This window comes from Syngnathus acus, chromosome 16, assembly GCF_901709675.1.
Source record: "Syngnathus acus chromosome 16, fSynAcu1.2, whole genome shotgun sequence".
NCBI classification, from domain to species: domain Eukaryota; kingdom Metazoa; phylum Chordata; class Actinopteri; order Syngnathiformes; family Syngnathidae; genus Syngnathus; species Syngnathus acus.
Window position 1 is genome coordinate 14,712,595 of NC_051101.1, and position 12,764 is coordinate 14,725,358.

The following is a 12,764-nucleotide window of genomic DNA, read 5'->3' on the forward strand; positions in this document are numbered from 1 at the left end:
TCTTGCAAAATCAACAAAATGATTGGAAACGGACAGAGAAGAAGCTCCTAAAGCAGATAGCTTTGATTTGATCATTTGTTTATGACAATTGAATTGACAGCACGGAACTAGACAATTTTATACTCCACTGCACAGAGCAGCGCACTGGTTGTCATGGCGACAACACACCAACCTGCAATTTCACGTACAGAACAGTTGCTGGAGTTCTCTTTCAGGATGGGATGCACCCTCCCAATTGACCAGTCCGTTGCTACGTAGCACAGAAAAGAAAGGCTGACGAGAAGTTGACGTATCCCGCTAGCGCTTCAAGCTCGCCGTGTGTTTTGTGACCGATTTTTGCATTTTGGTCCTCTTTGACAGCAAGACGCAGGGCCCTATTTTTGTGGACGACGGGTGCACGCGCAAAAGTGCTGCATCTTCCTTCATTTGGGCTCCCTCTCTACAAGTCACCTAGCTGTGTTCACTCCCACAAAGCGCAAACGGCCATTTGGAACTGGACCCGGCCGTGAAATTCCACCCCTGCCTGTCAATACAGACAGTAAGTAAGAGGGATGGCTAGTTTCCCAGTTTCAGACAATGTGCCTCTGTCAACAGATTGCAAAGGCTGCTGCTGGTCATCTGATCAGGACCACATTTTGCTTGTGGAATTAGGGCCCATCTGCAGAGGTTAGGCTTAGATGTGTGCGAGAAGAAGTCAAGGATGAGAAAGGTGTCGTCGGCGATGTCTTGAAGTATCCTTTAAGTTCCTGTCAAACCCAGAAGAAAAGACGCAGACAGCGTCATTGCTTGAATATCTAAGATGTGGATGGAGCTGACACCGGTGTGGTCTTGTTGCTTTCGAAATGTTTCAAGGCGTGTACGTTTGGAAATCCGGCACACTTGGCTGTGATGAACTCTGTCACTTCTATCTCAGGATCCGTTGAAATGTAAGCGGTACTCTTGAGGCAAGAGATGGCAAGACAATATCTTGTCTTTTGGGGAGAAAAAAAAAGGTCTCACTGTGGGGATTCAATGGAATTGCTTGAGGCTGTTAAGGTTCGAAATTTAAGATGGACTTTCCAGCCCAGATGAACCAGTGGGCATTTCTGCTGAGAACAATGTACAATGCGTCCATTTGGCACAAACCATGCCTGGCCTGGCCTGGCCTGGCCTGGCCTGGCCTGGCCTGGCCGGTCGCGAGTGCTGCCGAGCCAAACGATGGAGCCCATTTGGAGGAGGTGGCTGTGACTACGTGACGGACACGGAAGTCCGCTTTCAACAGTTTGTGCCACCGCGCTTTCGATGTATGGCCGCGAAGGCCAATGTAGAACAAAGTCCTCTCCTCACATTGTTACTGAAAGAGGCCATTGAGTGGCAAAAAAAACCCAAGGGTATTGTTTCAACAAAAAGATGGCTCTGCGGCTGCTTTCCTTTTTTGGAATTGCTGATGCTATTTGTTGTTGCTTTGCAAAGGAGAAGCTGCTGTAATACGAGCACACGTGATGCGGCCACACCGTTTTGATGTGAAAGTGCAGCTTCTACCGTGGCATCAGTTGAGTGGCGCAACATGGCACGATGGTTCTTATTTGGGCCATTGTTGCCTTTCCGCAAAATCAACGCTTGATCAGCTTGAAGAGCTCACGTGGCCAAGCCTAGCCTTTCATACGTATCTTGGGATTATTTCCCTGTGCAATGGAGTGCAGAGTTGTGCACATGCCAGCTGTGGATTTGATTGGAGCATTTTTCATCTTGGGTGCACCAAAAATGGACTGAATCTTACAAACATTCTACATTTTCAGGAGCTAATTGTTTAAAGAGCATCCTTTCAGATTGGGTAGGCAGGCAGGCAGCAGCCACACAGGCAGGCAGCCATGCAGGCAGCCATGCAGGCAGCCACGCAGGCAGGCAGCCAGCCAGGCAGCCACGCAGGCCGCCACGCAGGCAGCCACGCATAACGCACGACTGTGGTTGTGCACATTTTATTTGTACGAATAGTGAAGGTGCAGCCGAGCTCCGCGGATAAACTCCACTCTGGGGCATCAATTTAAGGTCTCTGTCTCAGTTGGCGGGCTCTCGCTCGCTCGCTCGCGTGCAAAGCTGGATGTGCAGATGAAAGAATAATTTCTCGTCACTCCACATTTGATCTGAGGCACAAAGCGCAGCTTGCCATTGATCTGGAAGATGTCTTTTGATCAAAGAAAATCACGTCGAAATAAAATGACACGATTTCTATTTCGGGTCTTCAAAGGGAAACGTGACCTATGCGCTAGTAGTCTTTCACACCTGACAATCGCCGCAAAGCATCCATTATACAAACAAACATTCATGGTGTCAAACATAATTCAAGCCAAGAGGGTGTCTGTCCATCATGTCGACTTAAAGTCTCACGGCATGGGGGAGAAATGATCCCCTCAGATGGTGGCGGTGCTGTGCTGTGCTGTGCTGTGCTGTGCAGTGGCTGCACGGGCTTGTTCTTGATGGACAGCAGCTTGGCCAACACCCGCTGTTGTGCCACAGACGTCAGATCGGGCAGCGTCACGGCCTCCAGCAATGTACGCTGCTTTTGGCATCTGGAAGGGCTCCAGCTTGGATGGATGGATTGATGGATGGATGGATGGATGGATGGATGGATGGATGGATGGATGGATGGATGGATGGATGGACGGACGGACGGGCGGGCGGACGGATGGACGGATGGACGGATTTAGAAAGCAACTCAATGCATTCAGTCATCTTCTGTCCTCTCATCGGCATTGCCTGTAACTATTTGTCGCCAGGTTTGGTCCACACATGCGGAGGCACTTTAAAGGGGAAGAACGGCACAATCGAAAGCCCCGGCTTTCCGTACGGTTATCCCAACGGAGCCAACTGTACCTGGGTGATTGTTGCGGGAGACGGCAACAGGATTCATATCGTTTTTCAATCTTTTGCCGTGGAAGAAGAATATGACTTTTTATCTTTGTACGATGGCCACCCGCACCCAGCAAACTTCAGAACAAGGTAAGACGGCAACCTGCTACCTTCACTTTGAAGTTCCCTCCACCTGCCGCTAGTGGGCGTTGTTGTGTAGTCATGTTGGTTTTCATGGAAAGCCCTGAATTGTCTGGGGTACCCCCAAACGTTTGCATAAGAGCAAACTGCAATGAAAATCTTTTCACCATTGTCCTTGTCTTTGTATAGTGCTCTGGGATATAGAATGCTTTTCCATTTCAACCTTCTCAGGATTTGAAGGCTGGATTAGAAAAGGCACGTACACACTATAGTCCCTTTTACATGAACACTTTTGAGATGCAACTGTGTGGCAAAAAAAGCAACCAATGTGTTTCATAGCACTTAAATCAACTGGCGAATATGATTTGGCCTGGAAAAAAAAAAAGGAAAAAAAAGATTTGTTTGCTTCACTCCATGTATTTACTACTTGTATCAACCCTATGAACAGCGCTGAAATTGGAAACTATTGAAGCTGTAAATATTCTACAGTTTCGACACACGCGCGCACGCATACGCGCGCACACACACACACACACACACACACACACACACACACACACACACACACACTGCAGTTATTTATTTGGCTGACTTTGGTTGTAAAGGTTTGGTAACACAAATGTCCCCCAAATTAGCAAGAGAAAAGCATGCAACAAATTGGGATGGCAACGGCGAAGGAGACATTTTGTTTCATGTTCAACTTGTGTTCATGCGACACACAAGCTGACTTAGAGCAGCCGAGCGGAGGGTCGATAGAACACAAGCAAGCGGCGCTGACAAAGGGCCGGCAACGCGTCTGGTTTACGACGTTGTGAAACTAAATGGATTTGTTTAGACCCGCACCTCATTTGAAATGCAGTAATGAAGCAGTCTATTACAATCCGCACGCTGGCAGCTTTTCACACACAAGCACGGATGCTTGAATTGCGGAACGGCCGTTATATTGCAGGTGGACAAATTGCGTGCATATTCAACCACTCTGTCTTTCATTAGACGCGTGATGGCCACAAGGTATTCATGATTTAGACCGACTGCTAAGGTGTGCGAACGCTTGAGCCAAATTTGCATGGATGGGATGGGGGGCACCCTTCCGGCCTCATCCGTCCGTTCTTATTCACCGCGTAATCCCAATCTGTCGTCCGTCCTTTGGTAGTTTTGGTCACGGTGTGTCTTTTTTTTCTATCCCTAGGTTAACAGGATTTAGCATTCCTCCTCCTGTTACCAGTTCTGGCACCATTTTTTCTCTGAGGCTTACCAGTGACTTTGCAGTAAGCGCTCATGGATTTAAAGCATTCTACGAAGGTAAGAACACCAAAAGAGCAGACTGGATGCCAGCTGAATTGTTTGTTGAAATTGGCGAGACAGACATTTCCCTCCAAGTCCACGTAGCGCTTTAAAGGAGCACGCCGACGGGTCCGAAAGGTCGGTCGGCCTCCTCGCTGCTCCGCTCCCATTCTTTCTAACGAGGCCACCCACCTCCGGGCGTTGTGACGATAGACTCGGTCAATCCGGTATCGCGCAAATCGGCGTCCGGTCTTGAACCTTTTTCTGCCATTCGACAATCGCTTCCAGAATTGCATGGCAGATGGCAAACGGAATGGGATGCGTGATGTGGGTGGTTAACAGCTCCAAGTTGAATTCTACTTGTATGACCATCTTGCTTGCCCTTTCTCCTGCACGCATTTTCAGTGAGCTTCCCATCTCTGAAGAGTTGTATCAAATAGAGCCGTAGCTTTGTTTTGACTGCTCGACTAAGATGTAATGTCTGACATATTGTTTTCAGCCTATCCTTTTCCATATCGGACAAGCCGATCCACCGCTTTCACTGCTCTTCATTGTGAAAAGAACCGTTTCCCCTTGCTCTTTTACCCTCTGCTCATCGTCCATCATGCCCTAGCCTGTCCTGCCTGGCTCTTCTCTTCACTCCTACTAACAGCATTGTAATGTGACTTGCTGATGTGCAAGGACAATATTGTGATGCGTAATCATAAGAATGACGATCCTCCCATTCGATTGTGGTCTAGTTTCATGATGATCAATATCCAATCCAATTTCCAGAAAGAAATATCTGCAATATTCATACAGCTCCATTGAAAGGCATTACAGACAGCTGGGGCACCAGAACCCGCTTGTCCCTATTTGAATATTGCGCGAAGCCTTTTCTTTTCCTTCTTTCTTTGTTAGAACTGTGGAGCAGCTCGTGTGGAAACCCGGGCATTCCGCCCAAAGGCCTACTGAACGGAACCCAGTTCGGTTTAGGCGCCAAGATCGGTTACAGGTGTATATCCGGCTACGTCCTGGATGGCCGTTCCTTGCTCACTTGTGTTACCAATGCAGCCGGCGTGTCAGTGTGGGACTTCCCCGTGCCAATCTGCAGAGGTAAGACTCCTTAACCCTGTCAAAGTGTCATCTGATGTCATCATTGGAAAATGACGTCCAGCCAATTTAAGATGTAAAAAAAACAACAACAACAACAACAAGATGTGGATACAACCGTGTCAAAATCTTTTTGGGGTTTTTTCTTCTTCAATGTTAACAAATACAAGAGTCAGTGAATGGTTGGTGAGTGCTGAGGTCATGTTTTTTTTCTCCTTTCTTCTCATCCTTGGATGCTGTTGTTTCAATGTGGGGAAATGATTCATTGTTCTGGTGCTTCCAGAAGTGACCATGAATTGGTGTACACAAATGACATTTCCTCAAAACACCCCACTTAATTGATTTATAGGCTCTATGGTCAAGCATCCTATCGTTTATGTGATGTTTTTTTTTATCTTTCGAATTCAATCATGACTCATTCCGCTGGAAGAAAAAAAATGAAGCGATCTTAAATGAAAGGAAATGAATGTTTGGAGTGATGGGGTGGGAGAGGGGATGTCCTCCATTTGTTATCAATGCAAACTTGTTTGGAAAGTTGCCCGTGTACGCAAATGATCTCAGTCTGCCTTTTAAAGAGTGAACAGAAGCACAACATCAGCTCATCTCAGCTTTGTGGCAGATGGTGAAAAGAAACCACGCGCAATTTCTCTATTACACTTCCAGTGTTTCTTACATCCTTAAGATGAATGGAATCTTGAACTTACTATCTGCACAGTAGGAAAAAGGCCTTGTGAAGATTTGACACATTATTCATTTGGCTCTGGAAGATGTACAGCTGAAATATTAACCATCAGCTGCTTTTTCATCTCGCCGGAGCTGCCACTGCTATGCCACAACTCGACCCACCAGCTGTTGGGAACATTTTCAAGCAGTCTATTTTTTGGTCTGCTGCAATAACTACCACAGGCTCTGCTGTTTACCTTGACTCTACTTAGTGGATAAGCATCTTATTGTTGACATCTGGACATTTTAGGCCAATGCTGATACTATATGTATGGCAGAAAAACATAGCAACGATGAATGGGCTAAAAATCAAATTGCATGTGGTCGCACTCACGTCACATGCGCTGACGCCTAGCCTAGCCTAGCCTAGCCTGGCCTAGCCTGGCCTGGCCTGGCCTAACCCAAGACAGATATATATATGTATGTATATATATATATATATATATAGTATATGTGTATGTATGTATGTATGTATGTATATATATATATATATATATATATATATATATACATACGTTGTATGTTGCAATCTTTCCATCAACTTTTCACTTGTCTTGGCAGCGGAGGACACGTGCGGTGGAACGCTGAGGGGTTCCAGTGGCTTCATATCCAGCTTTGATTCCCCAGCGGACTGGGCAGCAACGGAGAGTGTAAATGGACCGTCCTAGCTGAGCCAGGGGATACAATCTCATTGGTGTTTACAGAATTCCAAATGGAAGAAAAGTCCGATTATCTTGAAGTGGAGGGATCCCAATCGCCAACAATCTGGTAAATGTGCTTTTGCTAGGGGCTCATCATTTGACAGTTGTGCTATGGAACGGGACCCATTAGTGATGATCTTGTAAACGCCAATGTTGTTTGTGCACTAAATGTTTCTCATCGTTGAGGGGAATTTCGAAATCGAAAATGTTTCTGTGCCTGAGTATACACGTAGTATGTGTGCACAGGTACTATTAGATGCAAGCATATTTTTATTGATCCGAACGTGACGTCATGAAGGTGTTCCTGGAATGAAACGCTCTTGTTATCGATGTTGCGCTCTTCGTCTTTAGGCTGACTGGGATGAATATCCCCGCACCCATCATCAGCAACAAAAACTGGCTGCGGCTGCATTTTGTGACAGAGAGCAAACCATCGCCACAAAGGCTTTCAGGGCTCAGTATCAAGGTAGGACACACTTATTAATCATCTTATTCATTTATTAATCATCACAAAACTTTGTGTGTGTGCATGTGTTACTTTCAACTAGTGAAAAATTCTGGAGAGCTTAAATCCAGAGGGGTCAAATTACTACCAGGGAAGGACACCGCTAAGAAACTGTCTTTAAGTAAGTTGTCTGTTTTTTGTACTCTTTTCATTGGCTTGTGTTGTGGCTGTTTCTTTCTCTCTTGTAATGGAAGTGGATCTCACAGTGATCCAAATAACTGACAGAATTAATACCGCCGCTTATTAGCAATTAGTATTCATTTAATAGTATTGCAATTAGGGTGGTTGTTTTAAAACTTTGGCCTCGACAAAAAAAGTCAAGTTAGTCATTTGTCGATTTGAAGTTTTTCTTTTTTTTTTAATTTATAATTATGAATTTTACAGCCACATACGCATTCTATAATTGGTATCTTTGAGGGTAGAAGAGTTGCATTTACCCTCGGTGCTTTAATATGAAGCGCATTCGCAAGCTTGCTGCCAAAGAAACGACCTTTGCAAATGTGCCTCTGAAAGATGGAGGCAATTTTTCTAAAAGCAGCAGCAGCAGCAGCAGCAGCAGCAGCAGCAGCAACCTGCGGTGTTACCTTTCCACTTGTACCCGTGTTTGTGGAATTGCAAAGTTTGTCAATTTGAATGTGTCCCTTTTCCCCCAGTGAATGAAGGAGTCAAGCAGCTGCCCAATTACTGTCCTGATCCAGGAGAGCCAGAAAATGGCAAACAGATTGGCTCCGACTTCAGGTACCGCAGCAGACCGACACACTTCTTTCAGCCACTTGCTTTTCAAATGACAATTCAAGGTCAAGGTGGCCTCAACAGAGTCGTTTTTATTCTGTTGAGTCGACATTTGAAAGTGCACATTCTGAAATTGTGTGAAAAGGAATTTCCAGGCTGGAAAAAAATAAAAACAACCTCCCCCCTGAAATGTATTTAGTACGTGCGTCTGTGACATCACACCCCATCATGGCTATACTATCACATCGATCTGAACTTGTATGTGCTCCATTTATTTCAAAAGATACTACATTGGGGATCAAGAGCCTGCTTTTTCTTGCCACTTTCAGCTATGAAGTTAGCCTCCTCCCCTGACAACTTATTATCTGGTCTTGATGATTTAAATATTACCATTCTGCGAGACTTTTGAAAGATATCATCATCTTATGGCGCTTCTATTTCAAACAAGATGAAGCTATTGAGCTTTACACCCTCTGTGGTCAAGGTCCCAGTCAATCTAGTTATTATAAGAAATATGATCAAGGGAATTTTTTTTTTTCATGAATGACGATAAAAAAAACGCAATGGCGTCTGATCGATTACCGACGCACAAAGCTATAATGGCTGATGTTGACTCGTAATCATCGGCATGAAATAAATGATTCATTTGACATTTCATCAGGAGTCACATTTTTGAGGGAATTGATTGCTTTTTCAGGTGTTAATGATGTTTTTCTTTTTTCTTCCTCCCTCAGCATCGGAGCAACTGTTCATATATCTGCGATGAAGACCATGTGCTGCAGGGTTCCAAACGATTACCTGCCAGCGCATGGCGGAGGTCTTTGCCGCTTGGACCGACCACAGGCCTGTCTGCAAGGGTGAGCGGAGGAGGGGGGGGGAGAAGAGAGCAAGAGAGGAGAGTAGAGGAGATGAGGGGAGGGGAGGGGAGGAGAGGAGAGGAGAGTGGTAGCACACACAGGAAAGTTAAATAGTGCACGTCACTTTTCACATTTCAATGTCCTGACATACCTGGAGCAGCCTTCAGAATGAGATGAATTGTTATGTTGCTAATAGGCCCACTGTGTGCTCAAACTAAATGACTGCACAAGAATGATGACCATAGCTTATGCACATGACTTTAGTCTTCTTGAAGGGAAATGTCCTATTTCTAGGCTGGCTCTTGATTTTCTGTCATCCTTTCATCTTACTTTTGCCTCTGTTGCCTCAGTGAAAACGTGTGGCTCTAATCTCCTGGGGCCTTCGGGAACATTCACATCGCCTAACTCCCTATCCAATACGAGAGTAACTCCCAATGTGTGTGGATAATCACCGCCAGTGATCCAAACAAGGTAGTGTACCAAGACAGGATCTCCGTTCCCCCCTTTTTTTGTTGTTGTTTTTCCTTTCATCTCCTAATATGCATTACTTGTTGTATTGCATCTGTTGAAAACACAGCCATGCAGGTGCCCTTTTCATCCCAACTCTGCAGCTCTCAATAAAGTGTGAGACTGCAAGCGTTCAATGCAATGACATTGAGTTTCTTACCTTTCATTACATATGCATTAAACAGGAACAATAGCGGTTTAAGTGGAGCGATGGCATTTTCACAGGTAATTATATTCGAACTTGAAAATATGAAGTTCATGATCACGTTGCAAATGGCTTGCCTTCTTTGACAATGAACAATTGAAGAAAATTGTTATCTTAGGGGTGGCCTGAAAAGCGATGGATGATTTCCGCCAGCGCTATGTCTCTTATACAAACGTCTCTTATTCATTTGTATGGATATTGACAATTAGCATTTGACCTTCATTTCTGATTGTACCTTTTCTCACCATGCCTCCTCTGCAAATATACTTTGACTGAGACATTTATGCATTCCAAGGGTGTCGCAATGCCAGGTTTCTATTTTGGCCCGTTCATCACAAGCGTCAATCAATGTACATTGAAGTCCAGCTATTGGCACTTGAGCAATTCCGCCCAGTCGTCGGAGGATTGAGAGAAATAACGATTTGAACGAGAGCCCCCATTGTCCCCAATGTGCCGTTTTGCCAACGGCCGTTCCTGTGGCTCACAATTGGCTATTCTGTCCGTTGGCCACGCGTACGACGACGGCGACGACGGCGGCGGCGTCGCCACTTTGTTATTGCTTATTACAGAAGAACGTGCGACTGGCTGGGACCGGCTAGCACGGTAGCAGTGGGCATTCCCTGAGGGACAAAAGCTAGAAGACAGTGATCCATTCAGTAGTTGCTCATTATGCTGTTATGAATGAAAGGTTTTTTGGGTTGAGAGGTGACTGATAAGAATGATCAAGTGCTCATCCCTACGTACGGATGTGACCTTTATTGTATTACAGCATCCGTTCAATACAAATCAATGCATAGGGCATTGAACCGAGCTAATGAAGCTTTGATATGATGGTATTGTACTAGGATATGAAGGCTTTTAACATTCAATTCTTCTGCAGTGGAGCACATTTGGTTCATGACAATATTGTAATAGTGACAGACAGCTGAGGAAAACTAAATCAATTAGGAATTTTGATAATTAGACGGCCTATATGTATTTCATTTGCGCGTGAAAATAATGTGAAGGATGTGCCTCTCATCTTCTGATGTACTCTGAAGGCTGTTTTGTTATTATTTGAGTGCGTGTGTGCATGTGTGGGTGCAGCAGGAGGCCCGCCTGCCTTCCCCTGCCTGCCTGCCTGCCTGCCTGCCTGCCTGCCTGCCTGCCTGCCTGCCCGCTCCCTGCCTGCCTGCCTGCATGCGTGCGTGCTGCAACATTGGCAGGCACTGTCTGTTAAAGGCTTATGCGATTAGCACTTCAAGATTTGATGTGATTTGACACATGCGGTATTGCTGTTGGTGATGCAAGATTAAAGAGGCGAGGCGAGGCGAGGCGAGGCGAGGCTTAGCGCATGTGCTAGCCAGCTGAAGTTTTTGTTTCACAGCATTGTGAGATTAACACGGTATTACTGTCATTCGTTTTTTCTCGTCAAGGCAGAGTAAAGCTCGTCTGCCTCCCCCCCGTGCCCTGATTCTCAAGGCAATGTACGGAAAGGGATGGCTCTGGGATGAATTGATATCACTGGTAGTCATAAAAGATGTAAATCATTTGGAGTGTGCCGCTCGTATGCCTTTAACGGGGTATTGTGTTGACCTAATTCCTGGGCTTGGGCCCAATGTGCGTTTCACGCCCCATTGCCTTTCACGAGACTCGCACCTCACTCGGTGGTTATGTTTGCTCACTTTCAATTGACACTTTATTGCATCTTACTCTCCTTGGGCCGTCTGAACCTGGTCACAGATTAGAAAAGGGCTCGTTGGACAGATGTAAGTTTGATGATGCTTTTCAAGTCACACGAGCTCAGACTGATGGGGTGTTGTCATGCCTTCAAGCTACACCGTCACGCAAAATGTGGAGCTCACAAGTCCTTGCTTATCATGACTTGAAACAAATGTAACGTCTGGAAGCGATTGATGCGGGCGCTTTTAGCCCGATAGATCATGCATCACAAACATAATGAGCAGTCTCTGAAGAGAAGTCTTTACAAATATTCCGGTCCTAATAAATAGTCAAGTTGTCTTTCCTCCAGGTTATTCAGATCAACTTTGAAGAATTTGACTTGGAGATTGGCTATGATTCGCTAACCATTGGTGAACGGAGGGGAAGTGGGGATTCGAAAAGAGTAATACAAGTGTAAGTAGTGAAGTCAGTTCATTTCGTTAATTGCGATAGCGTTTATTTTGTATGGCAAATGCTGTTGTACGACTGACTGCCTTGATTCTTAATGATGTTTATTTTGATGTTTTTTTTTTTTTTAAAATACTGATTTAGTGAAAGATTGACTGGTACAGGTTGGATTCCATCACAGCATTTGATGTGACACAAAACGTATGTACTCAATTTGGCTTGTTTTCTTTCTCTGTAGACTAACTGGGAGCTTTGTCCGCAGACCTGATTGTGAGCATGTCTCATCAGATGTGGCTTCATCTGCAATCTGATGAAAGTGTGGGCTCAATTGGCTTCAAGATCAACGATAAAGGTGATTCGGGGTTTCTGCGCCCTCTGTACGCTTGGCCATAAAGCAGTCACTCTGTCACTCTGTTGTCTGTCAGTCTCCGACTCCCCTTCCCTTCCCTTCCCTTCCCCCGGATGTTGATAGGAAATACTGAACGTGCCTCCAGCTTCTTCATTTGTCCTCTCTCCCATTTGCTGCCTCTACCCTCACCCACAGAAATTGACAAAGAGAGCTGCGGCGATCCGGGCACACCGCTCTAACGGCTACCAAGAGGGAAGCGGCTTCTTAAATGGAGAACGTTTTGGCGATTTGAGTGTCGCTTCGGATTTGAGCTCATTGGGGAGAGGATGATCACCTGTCAAAAACAAATCAGTGGTCTGCAAATATTCCATTTGCATATGTGAGTGCATTTCGTTCCTCGTCGCCAAATGAAGCAATTACTTGGGCGCTTGCAAAGTTCGCAATGACACCAAGCCGATTCGTGGTCAAATGCCAATGCAGTGCTTTGTAGGATGTCAACAGCAATACATAGACTGCAAGGAGGGCGGCGGCGGCGGCGGCAGTAAAATGGCTGCCTCGTTCAAAAACAGGGCCAGCGGACACTAATGCCTGCCGATGGTCACGACCCAAATCTGGACTGTGCCCCTCACCCAATGGGCCTCGCTCTTGTCCAAATTCTAGCGAGCCCTGCCGCGTAACTCCTTTGCCCACTATTGTTTTCAGATTTTTGCAAACGCGCGAGCGAGCGCAC

At 45.6% G+C, this 12,764-nt stretch overlaps 1 pseudogene; it reads left to right on the forward strand.

Annotated features, from left to right (window-relative positions):
* LOC119135751 overlaps positions 1 to 12,764 on the forward strand; it is a 47,088-nt pseudogene that overhangs the window by 2,163 nt on the left and 32,161 nt on the right.